An 18,477-nucleotide genomic window follows, 5' to 3' on the forward strand; every position below is an offset into this window, starting at 1 on the left:
GCCTGCTCCCAGGCGAGGGCTGCTGCTACTACTATATTTAATAAAGCGGAGTGAGGGAGGGACCTGTAACTTCTCCCGCCTGTTAGAAAGGAGAAGTTCGCTCAGATTACAACGTCAGATTTCTCTCTTAAAGGGCTAAAGGCCCTCGCCACCCACCCACCCGCTCCTGAAAGGCGCCTTGTTCGTGCCGGGGCGAGGAGTGGGAGGAGCAGGGAAGGAGCCCCACGCAGGGTGCGAGGGGCGGCTCTGGAGGCACCGCCTGCTCCGGGCGAAGTAGTGCGTCCAGAAAACTTCTGGCACAAGGCTCTTTTTGGGAGGAACGCTAGCTCCTGCTGTCTATACAGACTTAGATAAGTGGCTCGATCCCAAAGCCACCCTTACCCATCCCTTCCCAAAGTGGCTCTCCAAACCTCACACCTCTCTCAGCTGGCAGTCAGGATGACCCTCGGCTTTCAGGGTCCATAACACTCCGACTGTGTTAGCACAACACTGGAGAAAGAGCTTTCCAGCTTCTCCTTGTGGTGCAAAGCTGATTCCACATGTGTTCAGGACAAGGTCACAAGCCTTTGGAGACACAGCATCCCACCAGCCTGGATCCCCACTTCTTGCTGGGTTTCAGAGGTCTCCTAGCTCATATCCCATCTTTCCATCCCCCTCCAAAGGTGCTCCCATCCTCCTTGCCCCTTGTGCAGCACACTCCTCCTTCCTCCTGGATGTGTGGATTTCAGGTCCTTTTCCCCTCGCCCCGTGCCATCTTTTGCTGATGGATTACATGCAGCTTCTTTCCTGCTGGGTTGTTTCTAACCCCTTTAGGGCCCTCAGTGTGACTTTGCCGTCTTTGGCAGCATTACAACACCTTCCAGCTTACAGTCATCTGCAAACATAATTAATTTGTTGTTTACTCTTGCTTTCAGATCATTAATAAAGACATTAAATAAACCTGGGATGTGCTGTTTTTTCAGTAACTTTTCCTGAGTAATTACCAGGGGCTTGGTAAGTTCATTAGCTAATTCTGTTTTGTCTGGGGGTTAAATATTAGTTAGGCTGGCTGATTTGTACAGATTCAATTTTGCCAAGTATTTCCTTTCCTGCTCTTTTATCTTGGGGTCTGCTGAGGACTCTGGGAGGCTTTTCTTTGTGTCTGTCCCCAGCATTCCCCTCTCCTGGCCCTTTTAAGGGCTAATGGAGGAACAAAGGGGTGAAGGGCTTGGGCCTTCAGGGTGGAGGTTGATCTTTACTGTCTCCATCATAATTCATGGGTAACAGGTGGGCTGAACATGTGCACTCCTCTCTGACCTACTAGAACCATCTCCAACCCACCAGAACCACCCCCAACTCACCAACAGGCATCCCTGGCTTTGCTTCTGGCTCTCAACCCCAGGTCTGCTTTGCTCACTGGGGCATGGGAAACGAGCCACTGTTTGCCAGGGGAACATCAGCTTGGATGAGGGCAGCAAGTACGGCTTGAGCAACGAAATGGTTCCAAGCAACCTGAGTATCCTCCACCTCAGGGATTCTCAGGATCTGCTCCTGGCTCCATAGGCAGGAGGCTGCTGGGAAAATATCCGAAACAAACCACGGTGAGGACAGAGAAAAACCCCTACAACTTTTAAAATTATCCTTGTTTTTCCACACTCCAACGAGGAAAGCACAGCCTCTGGCTGAAACCTCGTGTGTTATCCAGAGGAACCATGGCAGCCCTGGTGCTCCTGCCACAGGTGGTTTCAGCTGCCCCCCTTGCTGGAGCCCTGAGCACAACCCCGTGCCCCACATCTGGCCAGCACATTTCCCATTCCTCAGCCAGGCCCTGGCAGCAGGGGAGGATTTGTTTTTCCCTTTCCCAGCCAACATGTGGCTGAGTGGTGGAGGGGCAGAGCCAGCACAGAGCGGTGCCTTCGCTCTCTGGGCAGGGCTGGCAGCCTGGTTATGCACCAAATCCAGTGCTGCTGGGGAGGGACCCTTGCTCTTCCCCCAATGGCAGCTTTAGCTGTGGGGAGCCAGTGCCAGGGTGCCCCAGCTCCGTTTGCAGGCAGCAAGGAGCTGCCCTTGCCCTTTCCTAAGTGCCCACCATGCGGGGTTGGAGGCTCTGGGGGCTTTGGGGGAGGAGAAAAAATAAGAAAAATTAATTTCTTTCCTTCCCTCACAGCCCAAGGGCTGCTCTTTGATGCAGCCATGGTCCCCATCCCTCCTGGTGCAGGGCTGCTCTCCTCAGTGCTGGCTGACCCACTGGCCTCCGGATGCATTTATTTATCCTATTCCAGCTTTATTTAGGATATGTTTCCAGGGTAGCCGGTCAGGAGGGAGGTGTGGAGGCTGCTGAGGGGCTCCACTGCTGCAGCCCTCCACCCAGAGCCCTGCCATGTGTGCAGGGCACCCTGCTCATTTGGACACCTCTCAGCCACCCCATCTCTCACAGGAACCCCGCTTCGTCTGCTGCATCTGAGCGCTGCGTGGGCTGGCCAAGCCCGGAGCCTTTTCCATGGAGACACTCTGTGCACCCTTTAATAAGTAGAGCTCAGCTCCTGTGCTTGGCTTTTCCCCCCAAACCACATCCTGCACCCTGACTGAGATGTGTGCCAGCCCCAGGCTCCCACCCTGCTGCCCAGCACTGGCAGAGGAGGGGGTTGGCCACCCACAGAGCGAGGATGGGGGTCCCGATGGCTGTGAGGGGCTGCAGCTGGGGAAGCAAGTCTGCTTGAGGGAGGAGAGCTGCAAGCGTGCTTGGAGCTTGCTGCGAGTGCCTGGAAGGAATATCCCATCCGGTGCTGGCAGGAGAGAGCACATTCATGAATGCTGCTGGGATTTAGCTTCTCAGCATCTGCCTTCCCACGTGCTGGATGGATTTTAAAAGGAAACAAAGCAAAGCCTTTAGATCTGACCTGTCTGAAATGCCGGGTGGATCCGGCCTGGGGTGGCAGGTCCCCAGCCTTGGCCATGCACCCATTCTCCCAGGAGCAGGGCTTTTCCCTCTGTGTGTACAAAAGTGATGTAGGCTTTGTGTCTGTGGTTCAAAACATCTGGGCAGACATGCTGAGCTCCCCCAGGGGAGTAGAGTGGGATGTCACAAGGTTTGTTCGGTATTTCTGGTGTGCCCTGTCTTGGGGATGAGCTCAAGGAGGAAGTGGATGTTGTGGGGAGTTGGAGATGCTTCAGGAAGTTGGGGGAGCTGTGGGCAACTGGGATTGCTGCAGGAAGCTGGGGATTTTGGGGACAATCAGGGGTGCTGGGGGAAAGATGGTGATGCTGCCTGCCTTTGCATTAGGCAGGAGAAGCACAGTCCCATGTTCTCCCAAGCCTGCCTCAAGTCTCTGCAACCACAAACAAACCGGTCTCTATGGCAGGTACTTGTGGTGCTGTTAATTTAAGGAGACAAACAGCTCGTGGTCCTGAGTGCTAATTGCCCTGACAAGCTGCATCTGGGCTCTCACCCCCCCCCTTCCCTCCTCCCCCCACCCAGCCCCACCCCCTGCCCGGCTGCATTTAAGCTCAGGTGCCTTCAGCACAGAGCTGTGGTGTTGGTCAGATGCTTGTCTTGGGCAGAAGGGCTGCACCTTTTGTTAAATTTGCGGGAGTCCCTTCACCTCTGAGGACCAGGATGGGGATGAGGATGTGTCCCTGGCACGGTGAGCAAACATCTCCTCTTTGTTGACTTGGTGCTACTTTGGGGTGTTCCCACCTGGGCACATCATATGCAGGCTCTGTGCAGGGATGGGGTTTTTAAGTCCTCAAAAAGTCGCCTACTGGGGGGTTACCTCTGTGCTGGGGCTTTGGAGCTGTGCTGGACCATGGACAACCCCTGTGGACCAACCCTGCAGCTCTACTGCTGTTTCCCCAGGCCTTGTGTAAAGGGTTTGGTGTGAGATGGGCTTTATTTACATCTGGGGGGGGGGGGGGGTGGTTTGGAGGGCTGTGACTGTACTTCCCTGCGACTAATACCCTTTGCTCTTCTTTGAGCACAGAACACATCACTCCCCGGCATTAGTTTTAAAAATGCAATCAATATAGCCCATTTATTTTTAGCCTGGATTTAGGGTGCTTTGGTAGAGGAGCTGAGCTGTGATTTGGAGCCAGCAGGCTCATTGGATTCTCCAGGGCTTGTCAGACAGAGGAACCAGCTTTTAACACTAGATAAATATTGACTGATGTATTTTCAAGGAGCAAGTTCCTCACTGAGTGAATGAGGGCTTCTTTAATGGTGTGGGGATGGCTTGGGGCATCCAGGGGAGCAGCAGTGATCTGAGCTGGCTGCTCAGGCTGATTTTAGGTGTCCAGTGATGTCTTGGGATCTAATTGGGCTGTGGCAGAGCTTAGCTTAGTCTTGGGGACCTTGTGATAGTGGAATTATAGAAGGGTTAGGGTTGGAAGGGTCACACAGATCCAACCCCCTGCACCTTCCACTAGACCAGGTTACTCCAAGCCCTGTTCCAACCTGACTGTGGAGACTTCCATGGGGCAGTCACAGCTTCTCTGGGCAGCCTGTGCCAGAGCCTTACTGCCCTCACAGGGAGGAATTTCTCCCTAAAATCCAATCTAACCTTGCCCTGTCAGTTTGAAGCCATTCCCCCTTGTCCTGTCGCTCCATGCCACAAGCACAGTGTACGTTTGAACAAATATTCCTCTTTACCAAGCTAGACCTAAAGCCCACTACAACCAGCCCAGGGCCATGGTAGGCTCTGGGTAGTTTGAGTTGGCAGTGCACTGGCAGCAGGGTGGAAGGTGAGGAAGACGTAGGCACTACTGGCGCGGGAGGATGTCTGGGGCGGGGCGGCTCGGCTGGATGCGGCACCAAACGTGTTCGTGATGCCCTGGTCTCGCAGGAGCTGTGGGGACCCTCCTGCAGCGGGCAGGGGTGCGGGAAGGGCTCGGGAGCCGCTGGCAGCGGCCGCAGCCCAGGAGGTGGCACCAGCGCTCCGCGTTCGCGGGCGGGGGACGGGAGGGACGCAGGGATGCTCCCGGAGCGGAGAGTATGGATGCTCCGTGGGGTTTGGGATGGGCAAGGGCCGTTCAGGTCCCGCTGACAACCCGGGCCGTTGTCTCTCCCAGGGCTAAGTAGAGGGCTAACCTTTGGGACTGATCTCCCTACTCCTGGTCTGGCAACCGCGCTAATATGGGAGGGTCTTCCCTCTAAGCTGGTGTGGATGAAGGGCTTGGAGCACCCTCCTTGCTGCCGGGCTTCTACCATGCAGCAACCCCACCCTGGAAAATGGGAATGGGAAGAGATCTCGCAGCTCCAGCCCACTCTGGGGAGTGACTCTGGAAACCCAGAGCTCCTTGTGCTCTGTTGCTCTCCATCTCTGGAGCAAGCAGGGGATGCCTGGGCTCCAGTCCACCTCTGCATTAGCCAGGAGGGAAATTAGAGAGTAGTTTAGATTTGGGAGTCCTGGTGTGCAGGAGGCGCCTCTGCCTGTGCTGGTCATCCAGTGCTGGTAAAGGCTGGAGGTCAGACATGTGCCTGCAGATGAGTGTGTTTTGGTGGGGATGTAGGGCTGCACCAAAGGGAAAAGGGAGGAATTGGCCTGATGGCACAGTGCCTGGCCCTGCAGCCCATTCCAGCCAGGACAGTATCCTGATAAGGGGTGAGGTATCCTTTCTTCAGGGCTGAGCTATGCAGGGGTGAGTGCTGGAGCTGTTGTGGGGACGTGTCTGCTGGAGGGAAGGTACTCAGTGGAGAATTAAGGTGATGGCAAGGAAAAAGGGGAGAAATAATTGGGATGGAGCCAGGTGGGATGGGCTGCCAGATCTGAGGCCAGCCCATTACCAGGCCCTGTAGTGACTCCCAGTGTAGGTGACACACAGACTCAAAGCCCTCAGGGTCTGTCCTGTCTCTGTTCTTAATGCAGGTGCCCTCATGGCTCCTCCACTTTGCAGGCATTGATGGCAGCTTCTCCCAGGAAAAACCACCCAAAAATGAGACAGGAGAGCAAAAATAGGGGTTTGGATGGACACAAAAGGCTCATGTGCTGTATTTCCTCCCAAACAGCCTTGCTCCTGTTTTGCCCCTTGTTGTCTGTTTCTGGTGTCACCAGACTGGACAGGTGTGAGACTGCAAGGACCTTCCCTCCCAAGCACATGTTTGCAGGTTGCCAGGAGCACACACTGGAACAGCAGCACTGCAAAGCCCTGACTCTGGAAAGCCCTGGCTGCTGCCTCACCTGCTGTTCCCCATCCAGTTTCTCAGAGAAAGATGGAGATGGTTTCTTTACCTGTCAATGTGGTGGCTTCTCCAGGTGTACCAAGCTGGCAGAGATGCTTGTGCTCCATCCCGGCTTATGGTGCCTGAAGCCCCCAAAGCTCTCATTTATCCACATCTAATGTGTGGATGAATAAGCAGAGAAAAAGATGTGATGGCCCCCCCCACTTTCCCACTGCCCCAGCTTCCAGTGCTGTGGTTTCCCAGTCAGGCTTCACTAGGGGATTTCTCTCCTGGCAGCGGAAACCATCTGTCTTGGAGCAGATTAGAAAGATGTCACTTTGCCGGCACAGCCATTTATCACTGTGGCTGGGGAAATTAGCAGGGCTCGAGGAGGGAGGAGGGAAACTGGGCTTGTCCTGGCACTCTAAGTAGAGGTTGTGGGGAATTCTAGACTATTTCCAGCTTGGCGTTTGTTTGTCCTGAAAAGGAAACCAGTGCCTTGGATTTCTGCCTTTGAGTCCTGATGTGGTGGAGACTAAGAAATTCTATCAAAATTTACAGGGCAGAACAGCTGGGAGCTCTCAAGCATTGGGTTTTTATCCAAAAGCTAATATCCTCCATCCAGTTGTTAATTCCAGAAGCCAGTGTATAAATGAAGCCTTCAGGCTTGCCACGAGGTGAGACAAACCACATCACCCTGTTGTGGTTTGCAGGGTTACCTGCACCTCTCTCTGTGTGCGTGGGAGCAGCCCAGGGGACAGCAGTGGGACAAGGGGCCTCAGTCACTAGTTGCCAGCTGGAAACACGGCAAAACACAGGAAAGGGAATAAAAATTTAAAAAAATGCTGTTTTGCAGCCCCGGTGCAGCAAACAAATGAAGAGTAAAATGCAAATTAAACCGGATAAAAATTCCTTGGCAGTGTCCCCTTTAAGCATCATATATTTTTATTTTGCTCTGGTTTTATTTGCTGGAAAGAGAAACGTAAAGAGAGAAATATTCAATTAAACCTGCTTGTCAGCTGGAGCCTCTGAGCTTTGTCACTGAGGGCTGAGGAGGGTTGCTGCCAGGGCTCTCCTCTGCTCCATCCCCACTGGGGAGGGCTTGGGGCAGCTGGGACAATCTCTTGTTGTCAGCTCACCCACCACTGTCACAATTGTCTTGTAGCACACAATTTGTATTTGCAAGGCAATACTAATCACCACAGTAACAAAGGCCTTATTTCTAGCAGGATCTGTCCCCCTTGGCTGCGTGGCAGAGTGGGGCCACCTCCTCCACTGAGCAAGGCTGGCTGTGGTGGGTCCTCGAGGACACAATTTGTTTCTTCCTCTTTGTAACACCACCCACACCTTGCCCCTCACCTGCAGCTTCTTTCCTGGCTCCTCTCTGTGCCCTCTTCCTCCTCTCCACTGCAGTGCCCACATAGGACACCTGGACTGATGGTAGAAGGACCCAAGTCCTGCAGTAAGGAGGCTGGCCCCATATATCCAGGGTCAAAACTGGGACTTTTGGGGCAGTAACTGCCTCTTCAGTAGCATCTGGGGACTCTCTTGTGTCCACACTCCACTAACACAAGAGAGAGATGGTCGCAGGGTGGTTTCTGCTCAGATCACAGGCTTCTCCTTCTGAAAGGTGAAATTTTGGAGTTTCCAGGAGCTGTATTGGTCTACAAAGACATGCAGAGGTTTCTAGATGGCAGGAATGAGGGATGATGGCCAGCTGTGAAGCCCAGCATGTGACATTTTCCTGTGAATATAATACCTGCAGAAAGTCAGAGAGAGAATCCTGGAGATAAGTTTCTTTCCCAACCAGGCAGGGCTTCTCTGAACATCCCCTGCCCTACCAGCCAGGGCTGATTCCCAGTAGAAACTGGTGATGTGGAGGATCCTGGTCATGTGCTGGTGGGAAGGAACCAGCTGCTGGCTTTTTTTCTGTGAAGGCACAAGGCAGCGCAGAAGATGCTCCCAGAAATATTTCACGTGGGGGTACTTTGATTTGTCTTGGTGGAAAGGAAATCTTGCCACAGTAGAAGATGCTGGTTAACAGTGGTGTGATGGGAGCAGCTGCAATGTGGACACGTCTCCTTGTAATGAGAGGGAGACCAATGCCTTGTTCCCTGCAGGAATTCATCAGCTGGCAATGACTCTGTTGACCCTTGGCTGGAGCTGAGCCAGTGATATGGAGGCAAAAGGGTCTATTTACCCATGAAAAATACTCCTGAGGCATCTTAAGCCTCTTCAAGCTTCAAATACTGGTGCAACCACAGATGTGCTCTGTGTGAGGAGGTGCTGGCAGGACTGGAGCACCCCACAAGGGTGCATGGATCCTCACTGAAACCACAGGTGATGCCTGTGAGAGATGGGAGAGCTGCTCTCTGGGCATATAAAAAATGTCAGAGTGGCAGTTCAGCAGCCCAGGGTCAGGCTCTCCTCCTGCTAGGATCCTGCAGCCCACTGGCAGCTCCATCAAGCCCCTGGAGAACTGTCATCTGCTGATGTGGCACAAATAGAGCTGTTTCCCTGAAAAAAACCCCAACCTCTGTTGTGTGTTTTGACTTGATGTTTTGCTGCTGCTTGGTGAAACCCCTGGCTGAGTGCACTTGGGTGTGTGCCTGGGTCACAGTGTGGATGGAGAGAGGAAAATAGAAATGGGACAAGAGCCAGGAAAGATTGACTAGCTGGAGAAGAAAATGGGGCAAAAATGTTTTGGGTGAGAGAAGAACCCCCATCCTGAGTCATGGGGTGGCTTCAGCCCCTCTTCAGCCTTCTCAAGCTAGTGTCCCTCAACTCCATCCATTCCTACGTGCTCTCCATTTCTCCAGCTGCCCTGGCACACATGGGTCCCCCTCCCCATCCATGTTCCCACCCTGTCTTATCAGTTCAGGAACTGGACCCATTTCTGCAAAATCATGCATCCCTTTCCCCATGCTCTTTCCTTAAAAGGATGAAAATTCCCTGTGGTTACTGACTTTGCTCATTCCACATACTCTCAGGGAGGCACATCAAATTTAATTCTTGTACAGTTAATAATTATTTTTGTTTTCTGTCTTGTCATAAGGGCCAGGTACATCCCAAAAGACTTTCACGTGAAAGCCAAGGCTGCCAGGGTGTGTGTGGAGAGAAGATCAAGAAATCAGGTTTTCTGCTAAATGCGGAAGATTCCCAGACAACCCAGACCCTGGGAGGATTAACCACAAGAGGAAGAACACAAGTTGGAGGAGGAAGAGTATGGCAGGAGCCAGTCAGGAAGAAAGGATGAGAGAGCAGGCCAGGTCTCAGCTGTGAGGATGGGTTTTTGGAGTAGCCTTGGTTTGTATTTGTTGGAAACTGCTCCTTTGTCAAACAAAGTGCATGTGGGGAAGATCAGGCTTGATAAATCTCCCCAGTTTGAAAGCAGGTTTTCAGAAGTGCTCCAGAATGTCCCATTCCAGTGATTTGTAAGTGGCCAAAATGTGGGAGAGTTGGTTCAAAATATTTTTTTCCTTGGGAAATGTGAGTTTGCAGTGCAACATCTAAAGACAAAAAATGAAGCAAGCTGTGATGACTGAATCTAGTCAGAATTTCTGGTGGGATGGGTTTGACTCCCATCCTTTCCTTGCAGCCCTTCCTGACTCTCTGTGTCCTTGCAGTGTGACTCCCTGAGGACAACAGATCTTTTGGATGACAAAACCATTTCCTGCCAGCTCTAGCAAGAAAGTGGCTGAAATGCAGTTGAGAAACCTGAAAAGGGGATTCAGGAAGCTGGGAATTCAATCATATTGAAAGCTCAGTGTGTCTTGTTCAAATTTTGGTTTTGAGGATGCTGTCACTGATTCCCTATCCCTAATGTTCCAGCCCTGGGGCATGGGAAGCGTCCTCAGACGGAAGGGCTGGCACTGGGTAAGTCACTAAATTTGGAGAATCTTTAAATATTCTGTGCTGGAGTGACTTGTGAATATTGTGTGGTTAATAAGGGTTAATAGAAATTAAATAAGACTGGTAGAGAAGCCTGAGAGGACTAAACTGTTTTGGGAATAGGCATTATGGGGGGAAGTGTTACCTAGAAAGTGCCTGGGGAGATGGTTCCTAGCATGGGATGGAGTTGAGTGTAGGGATGGATGGGGAGTGGAGCTGGGGCGTGGTGTGAGAGAGAAGCTGCTTGTTGAGAACATATTGCAAGAGCTCTGGGAGCAGGGCAGGGATGCAGGAGGTAGAGCTGCCTGCAGCCCCACAGCCACCTTCCCCAAGTGCCAGCCTTCCCAGACTGGCTCGGCTCACCTCTGAATTTGGCTTTTGTGTGTTTTTTTTTTTTTAATCAGGAAAAGTCTCATGGGGGCAGCTGTTGAGAGGCAAAGAAGCTGAATTGGATTTTTGTTCCTGCATGAAGTAGGCCCTGGTTACACAGTCTGAGAGAATAGGATCCTAAATTGGATTTTGCTGCTCACTTGGAATGGGCTCCAGTCGTGTGGGATTATTTGGGATTTAAAGTTAACATATAGGAAATGATTATGAAACCATCACCCAGCCAAGAAGCTGGGGAGCTGCTGCATTGACAAATGAGGAGGAATCTCCCAAGTAACACCCAAGCTGTGAACAAAGCATTGCTTGGGATGCTGCAGTGGGAATCAAAGTTTACAGGATCACAGGTAGTTATCTCCTTCCCTGATGTGGAACTAAGGCATGTGCACCAGTATGGTCAGCTCCTTCCCACTTCTGTCCCTTCCATGCCTTTCCCAGCCAGGCTGACCCTCATATAGGGTTTGAGGAGACAAAGCAAATCCCTGTGTTCTCTAGTAAAATCAATGATGGATATATATATATATATATATATATATATATATATTTTTTTTTTAAAGAATGAAATTTGGGATGCTTAACTGGCTTTGCCTCATGCCGAGATTTAATGTCTCTGATTTGTTTCCCCCTCCTCTGCCTCCCCCTTGTTTTGGCCCCAGAAATGTCAAGACTAATTGCCAGCATTATTTCTCCTCTTGTTTCAGCATTGCCCTCTGGAGCACTGGGAAACTGGGTGGTGTGTGCCAGCATCACCACCTGGTGCTGGTGTGGGCAGCCCCTGCTCTGGGGCAGCCTTATTTGGGGAGTGCTCCTGCAAGCTGCTTGGCCAGAGACCACGGCTGAGAGCTGGGGCATTGATCGGATCCTACAGCTCTCTTTCTGTAGGCATAACAGAAGTGGAGCTGTGGGAGCTGATTTGGTAAAAGTGGGGTTTGGAGCCTATCAGCAGGTAGGATTTTTGGGTACAATGGGGTTTGAGGCTGCCGGGGTCCCTGCAGAGGGATCCTGCTCTGGGGGACCAGCACATTTTAGGGGGATCCTGGTGGGATGGGGAGCAGGGCTGGATGCCAGCAGATGGCACTCCTGATTGTACTGCAGACTCTTGCTTTGCAGAAGCTGCTCTGAAATGGCTTCCCTGGCTTCTGTGGGCTGGGCTGATTGCTGTGGCCCAGGACACTCTTCCGTCCCTGCCCTCCATCCTCCTCACTGCCTGCAGCCCCTGTGCCCCACACCTCTCACTCCTCATCCAGGTCCTTTCCCAGACTCTGACTTGCTCTCCTGGGGTGGTGGGTGCAAGGACATGAGGCCAGAGGTCCCCTCCTGCCAGAGGGGGCTGCTCAGGGACTCCAGCCCCAGGTTTTGTGGCTCAGGTTGGAAAGGGGAGTATCACGGGAAGGAAGACTGGGAGCAGAATCAAGCACAGGCTCTTTATTTTCTGTCCCTTGGGTGGTAGGCTTTCACCTCTGCCTCAAATTACAAGTCATGTCACATCTTGGGAGGCTTGAAATTGTGTTTCTCAGCAATGTTCCCAAAGAGATTAGAAGCACTGAGATGGCTGAAATACCCTCTGAGCCCGGAGCGGAACAAGCCACTGAACACAGAGGGGAATAGGGAAGGAGCTGCAGCATCCTCACCAGGGTGGAGAGGAGACCAGGGGCAGCTCAGCCTTGGCCCTTCCCCACACCCCTCCTGGCTGGGGATTGTTTTTTTCGGTGCTGGTTCATACTGGTGCCAATGGGATGTGGGAAGAGGTGGGGTAGCCACCTTCCCTCTGGCCTGGAATGGAGAGACCCAAGCACCATCCCAAATAACATGAGGTGTCTTTAACCCATGGAGCACAGGGTGCTGCTCCCCAAATTTACAGATGTAAAGTGAGGAGCTCTGATTTATGGGAATTAAGAAGGACCAGGCAGCAGCTGACCCTGAGCCATGGAAGGGATGAGCATCCCAGGGCTGATCTAGAGGAGGTAGAGATCCAAAACTTCCTGGTACCAGGCAGAAGCTGCCTGCTTTTCTGAAGCTTGTCTGCTTATTCCCAAAATTGCCCAGCTCCAATTCTTAGTGTCCTCTTTTTGCTTCTGGAGCCCCTGCGATGGGATGCAGACGCAGAGAGCTGTGTTGGCTGCGGGGTCGCATCCTGGTCCTCACCACTCCCTCCCTCCCATCCTCATCCCTGCTCCTGGAACTGCACTGAGCTGTCTGAGATGTCACTGAAGTGAATCGTTCCCCAGGTGCCACTTTGAGGGCTTGGCTGACGGAGTGATTGGTGATCAGCCGGCTGAACCAACACATCACACTGCAATTAGAGACCTGGTATGGGAGAGATCCAGTAACAGAGCTGGTCACAAATATTGGAGGAGCCGTTAAGGATGAGAATCGTTATCTCCCAGGCAATCCAACACGGCTCAAGAGGACATTAGTGTCAGAGCAGCACATAGGGATGATGAATGCCTCCATAGGTGTGGGTCTCGTGCTATGGATTGGACAGAAAGATGAGCTGGATGACAAACACGTCCACAGACGTGGTCATCATCCCAATTACAGCCTAGGATGTAATTGGGATGATTCCTCACATGAGGTGTGAGGAATAGGAATGGATGGAAAGGGTATCAATGGAATGGGGCAAACTGGGGTCTGCTGCAAGAAGAGGGGACCTCCAGTGCTGAAAAGCCAGAGAATTGGTGAAGGAGGAGCTGGGACTGAAGGAGAAGCTTGAATGGTTGGGTCTATTTGGTGAAGATCTGCTCCCTGTTGGAATTCACTGCTCTGGACTCCATTGGCTAATTGCATTGCCGTGTTCTTCATGACTTGTGAGACTCAGCCTTGCCTCTGAGGTCAACAAAACTAGTTGAATTCAATGTCCATTGAGAGTATTTATGTGGCTATTTTCAGAGTGGGTTTTTTTCATATCTCTGGAAAAATGAAAACTGAAAAGGAACTGTCAGCTTCTCTGAGGCTGCTGGGACCTGCTGCTCCAGTCCTGGCTGCAGGTGGGGGGAAGATAGTCCCTCAGTACATGTGGTGGGAGAGGTGCAGGGCAGCAGGATACTGGAGGTCTTTAAATCTTCCTTCTCTGGTGAGAGAACCTCAAACCCATTTTTATCTGGCTGTGCAGCTTTCTCTCTGCAATAACAATGTGCTCAGTGTGCAGAGGGAAATTAATACAGAGCCACATTTACCTTGGGAATCTTTGAGCAAGTTTTTAAATGAATATTCATTGGAATTTTCATGCTCATATGTCTTGCTTGGCCCATCATGGCCATAATTGGGCAGCTGGGTCACCTCTTTCCGGGGCATCATTTGCCATGTCAGAAATGCTAGAAACATCCCAAAAGACTATATCCACCACTCAGTTTCTATGAAGCCCGTGAAGTTGTGGATATGATGCAAATTCTGATGTTGACGTTTGTGCTGTGATAGAAGAGGAGCTGTGCCTGTGGTGCAGCCTCCTGCCTCCCATCACAGCAGTGCTGGCTGGCTGGAGGAGAGGGAGTTTGCAGCCCTGAAAGGGAAGGTGTCAGGCATCCAGGAGCCAGGTCAGAGCTGTGGGATACGTGTAGAGTCTGCAATTGTATGTGAGCTGACCTGTGGCCAATTCCATAGAGAGCTCTCAGTGCTGCAGCTAAATGAGTTAGTGGCAGATTCAGGCAAGACTAAAATTAAACCAGGTCAGGTACAGGGGTAGTATCGTGGAGTTGGGAGCCAGGGTTTCAAAGGATGCTTACTCTGAGAGAGGGAGAGCTGGAAAAAAACCTTCCTGCTTATGCAAAGGACATTTCCAGAGCTCTAGTCCTTTGATTATAACAGATCTTAGGAGAAACTGTTTTTTCCCCTCCCCGTCTTCAAGGAGTAACAGCCATAACTATTCTGAACTTATGGAATTGGAGCTGCTAATCAGTGCAGAATAATGGTCAATTTATTGGATGTGAGGCATTTAATGATGAAATACCAACTGTCTTTCCTAATTCCTGTGACTAATGGGGAAGGACACAGTAAAAAAAAGTGCTGGAAGACATGCCAAGGTGGGGCAGTGGGTGTTTATACAAGGACAAGGAGAAAGCATGAACCAAGGGCTGACAGCAGGTCCAGGATGGAATGGGGCTTCCAGGCTGTATTTCAGGAGAGGGGAATAAAAATACATCTATGGATACAGCTGTTAACCAGCCAGGGGAGCTGGGGCTGTTGGAGTGGAGCATTGGCTGCTCATGCAGAGGCTGCAGCACCTTAGAGTGCTGGTGGAGTGGCCCTGCTGATGTCCCCTTCCTTATCCCCTCTGTCCTGGCTGCAGGGACCCTGTCTTGGACTCTGGGTGGTGAGTAGGGCACGTGTGCCAGTTTACTGGGGATGGCTTGGATGGCTCTGGGGGGTTGTGCTGGGCAAAGCCCCCGAGCCACTGGACAGAAGAGGTGTGACAACTCTGACAAGTCTGCTTCACTCCTGGAGCTGCACGTGCCTCTGCCAGTGCAGTAGCAGAGCCCGTAGCTAGATGCCACTCAGTACCAAGGTGTCGCTATTTTTTACAAACTAAGAGAACATTCCCTAATGTGCCTTGGAACATTATCGTAAATAATTAAATCTGAACTGCAGTTGTCACAGTAAATGAACAAAAGATTGTTCCACTTCCCATGTGCAAAGTACAAATCACAGACTTTTAGTCTCCCTCAATTTTTACTGCCAATTTAAGGAAACTGGCAAAGAACCGATATAAAGTCTCCAGGTTGGGAGGGAATCCAAAATCCCTCCTAAAAAGTCAGCATTTGGGCAGATCAAATCAGTTTCTCTCTCTGCAAGGGCTGAACAGGTTGGGAAGCTTGTTGTGGTGACTCAGATCACAGAATCTCAGAATGGCTCAGATTAGAAAGGACCTTAGATATCACCCAGTTCCAACCCCCCTGCCATGGGCTGAGAACCTTCCACTAGACCACGGTGCTCAAGTTTTCAGGGATTTGCAAGTCCTACCTTAAAAGTAAAGCTCAAATCCCTCCCTGGCTGAAGAAACACTTCCATGTATGCTTAAGTCTAAGGAATGTAATAGGGCACAATTAGCGTGTTATTTATGTAACTAAGGTTTTGTTTAGCTCTTGGTCCATCCCACTGGTCTGCTCCTAAATCAGCTGCTATGGAGCCAAGCAGACAACTGATGTCACCAAAGGGTGGGGTCAACAGGTTGGCATGGCCAGGATTTAAGGTGAGCAAAATACAGCCTGTGTCTGGGGAAGATGGCTCCTGTATATCACAGGGACCTCTGAGGCCACCCAGGCTGAGCTTTGGAGAGCATCTCCTTCCCCTTCCCTTGATTTAAGGCTGCTGGTGTTGAGGACACAATGGTTTGATGATGGATCCTACTGCCTGTGATACCTGTCTGAGGTATGTCTCACCTCCCTAGATCTTCCTGGATGGGTCTTAATTCAGTATGGAGTGACACTGTAGGTGTCAACAAGGCCGGGTGCTGGCTTAGATGGGATCCCCAGGCTGGCCCTGCACACACCACAGGCCTCCAGCAAGGGAGAGTGAATGGCAGAATAATCACCTTACTCTGCTCCATCCCGGGTTTATGATGCAAAACGTTTTAAAAGGGCGAATAATTAAGTGCCGCTCGTAAAAGAGTTACTTGGCAATGCTGCCAGACTCCTCCAGCTCCAGGATCTGGAATTCAGATGGGGCTGTGCCAGGAGCTCAGACCCATCTTCTGCTGGGCTTATCCCATGGACAGAGGGAGGGATGAACATCCCAGTTTTCTCTGACAAGCAACACAGAGACTTTCCATTTGCGGAATGTGTCCCCACTGGTGAATCCATTTGCAGACTGTCCGGTACAGGGGGTGTTTCTCTTGGCAAGACCCAGCCATGGTAAATAATCTAGAAATTGTGCCTGATGGATGTTTGCTCAGTGCCAGCCTGTCTCCTGAGAGTTATATAATTCCCTTTCCCACAGCTCAGCTGTAAATTCAAAGTGATTCATGGCAGGTCCCCACACCGAAGGCTTTTACAGCCCTGCCACCCCTGGGCAGGCAAGGACAGAGCAGAGGCAAGGACAGAACAGGGATGGTGCTTGCCCAGGCATCGTGTCTCCTAGTGCTGAAGCTCTTGAGCAGGGTGGGCAGAGTTGTGGGGACAGAGGAGGGTGTCTCTGAGTGGCATCTGATGTCCCATGAGGATGGGACAGTCTCATCCTCTTCCTCTGGCTGACAGCAGCCTCTGTTTCTTGTTCCTGGCACTGTGATGTGAGTGAGCCAACCTCTGTGGCCCTGAAAGGGTCCCATCAGCTCTGAAAGTCCAAGAGTAGGGGGAAGCCAAATCCAAAAGCTGGATTTTTGGAGGGAGCAATCCCTTATTCTGCTGTTTAAGCTCCTGCCTGGTCATAAACCTGACTGAGGTGGTGGGAGGCCCATGGGATTTACAGTGTAGGGGGTTCCCCTGGGCATCAGGCTGGCCCCCTGCTTGCTCTGGCATTGCTGAATGGTGCTGTGGCACCCCAGGGATTGGAGAATGAAGAAGCAACTCTGCAAATATTCCTGTTGCAATTTGTTCAGTGCTCAGGGATGATATCCCATCTGCAATATTAGGACATGTGTAACAGTATATCCATATCCCCCCCCCACTTAAATCAGATGGACCCTGTGGTGGAAGGAGCTGATAAATTCCCCAGGCAGTTATAAAGGCAGGGAAATTTAATTAATTCTTATCTCTGAGAGGAAGCGAGCAGTAGGCAGGGAAAGGGATCGTTTTGGCCTCTTTTCCCTGCTGAGGAGCTGGAGGGCAGGGGAGCCTGTGGGACTCTGCCCAGCACTGTGGGCCTGCATCCCCATCCTGGTGCCTGGGCATGAGAGTCTGCTGGGAGGAGAGGAAACAGAAACCTGCCAGCCTGCTGCTCAGGGGCTTGACCCATCAAAATCCAGGCACCTAACCATGTCAAAACACTGGGACAGTGTAAATAGCTATTTCCAGGTACTGGAAATATGTCTAAATGAAACCTACTTGGCTCAATTGCTTATCCCAGACAATAAACACCTGTAAACTGTGAGGTGTCTGTGCCACTGCTGGAGCACATCCATTCCTGCTTGAAAAAATATTTTGGAGTGGTGTTTGTTTCTGATGGTTGGCTCTGGGGCTGGGAAAGCACAGCAGGGCTGGATGCTGCTTTGAGGGGCAGATGGGGTGCCAAGAGCAGGGGGCAGGGCACTGGTAGTTTTGGGGAAAGGGAGGGTATGTGCTGTTGGTGGGATGGAGACCCACTAAAGTGTCCTGTTGCCAGCATCTTCTGCAGCTGGTCCAAAAGCTTCAAAGCAGCCTGAGGCATGAGGTTTTGAACAGAGCCAGTGTCAGGGGTGGTGTGCTGCAAGGGGAGAGCTGCCACGAGCACCCCAGCCTCCCACCAGCTGCTCACTTGCCCCTGGGGAACCCCCCCTTTACCTCTGACATTCTGAGAATGGTGGGACCAGGTCCCAAGGAGAAACCCCAGCCATGCTGAAGCTGTGGTGCTCTGCTCTGGCAGGAGAAGAAGGTCCCTGCCCTGTGCAGGGCGTTCAGACTCCATCCACCTTCACCAACACTGATCAGTTCCTCAATTTTTAATGTTCCTGTCCTCCCAAAAAGCTTTGTTTTCTTTTTTCTCCTCCTTTTCTGTCACTGGCCATTGCATTTTCATCTTATTCTGCTGATAGTTCATTTTCATTTGACATATTAATCTCTGCTTCTTTCTGTAAAGATAACTCATCCTTGCATGATGGCAGGAGTGCATAACCAGCGCCATGCCGGGAATATTTTACTCCCTTTGAAAAGACGATGGAATAACAAGTAACCAGAGTTGAGCTGGTATCACCCATCCATTTTAAGAAGGCAGAGGTCCCTGGCAAGAGACCTGCTGTGAGAGCTTTGCTTTGCCTTGCAGGTGGGTGAGATTTGAAGCAGGAGCTGAGAGTCACGATGCCAAAGTGGGGCTGGATGCTGGGCCCCCCTGCCATCCCTACACACACTGGAATATTGGGATAATGGCACTGGGTTCATTTATTTGCTGCCGTTTATCAGGCTTGTGGCTGGCTGGCAGCTTTAATGCTGTTTATATAAGGAATG

Source organism: Corapipo altera, unplaced genomic scaffold, assembly GCF_003945725.1.
Source record: "Corapipo altera isolate COAL_440 unplaced genomic scaffold, ASM394572v1 308, whole genome shotgun sequence".
Classification (NCBI taxonomy): Eukaryota; Metazoa; Chordata; class Aves; order Passeriformes; family Pipridae; genus Corapipo; species Corapipo altera.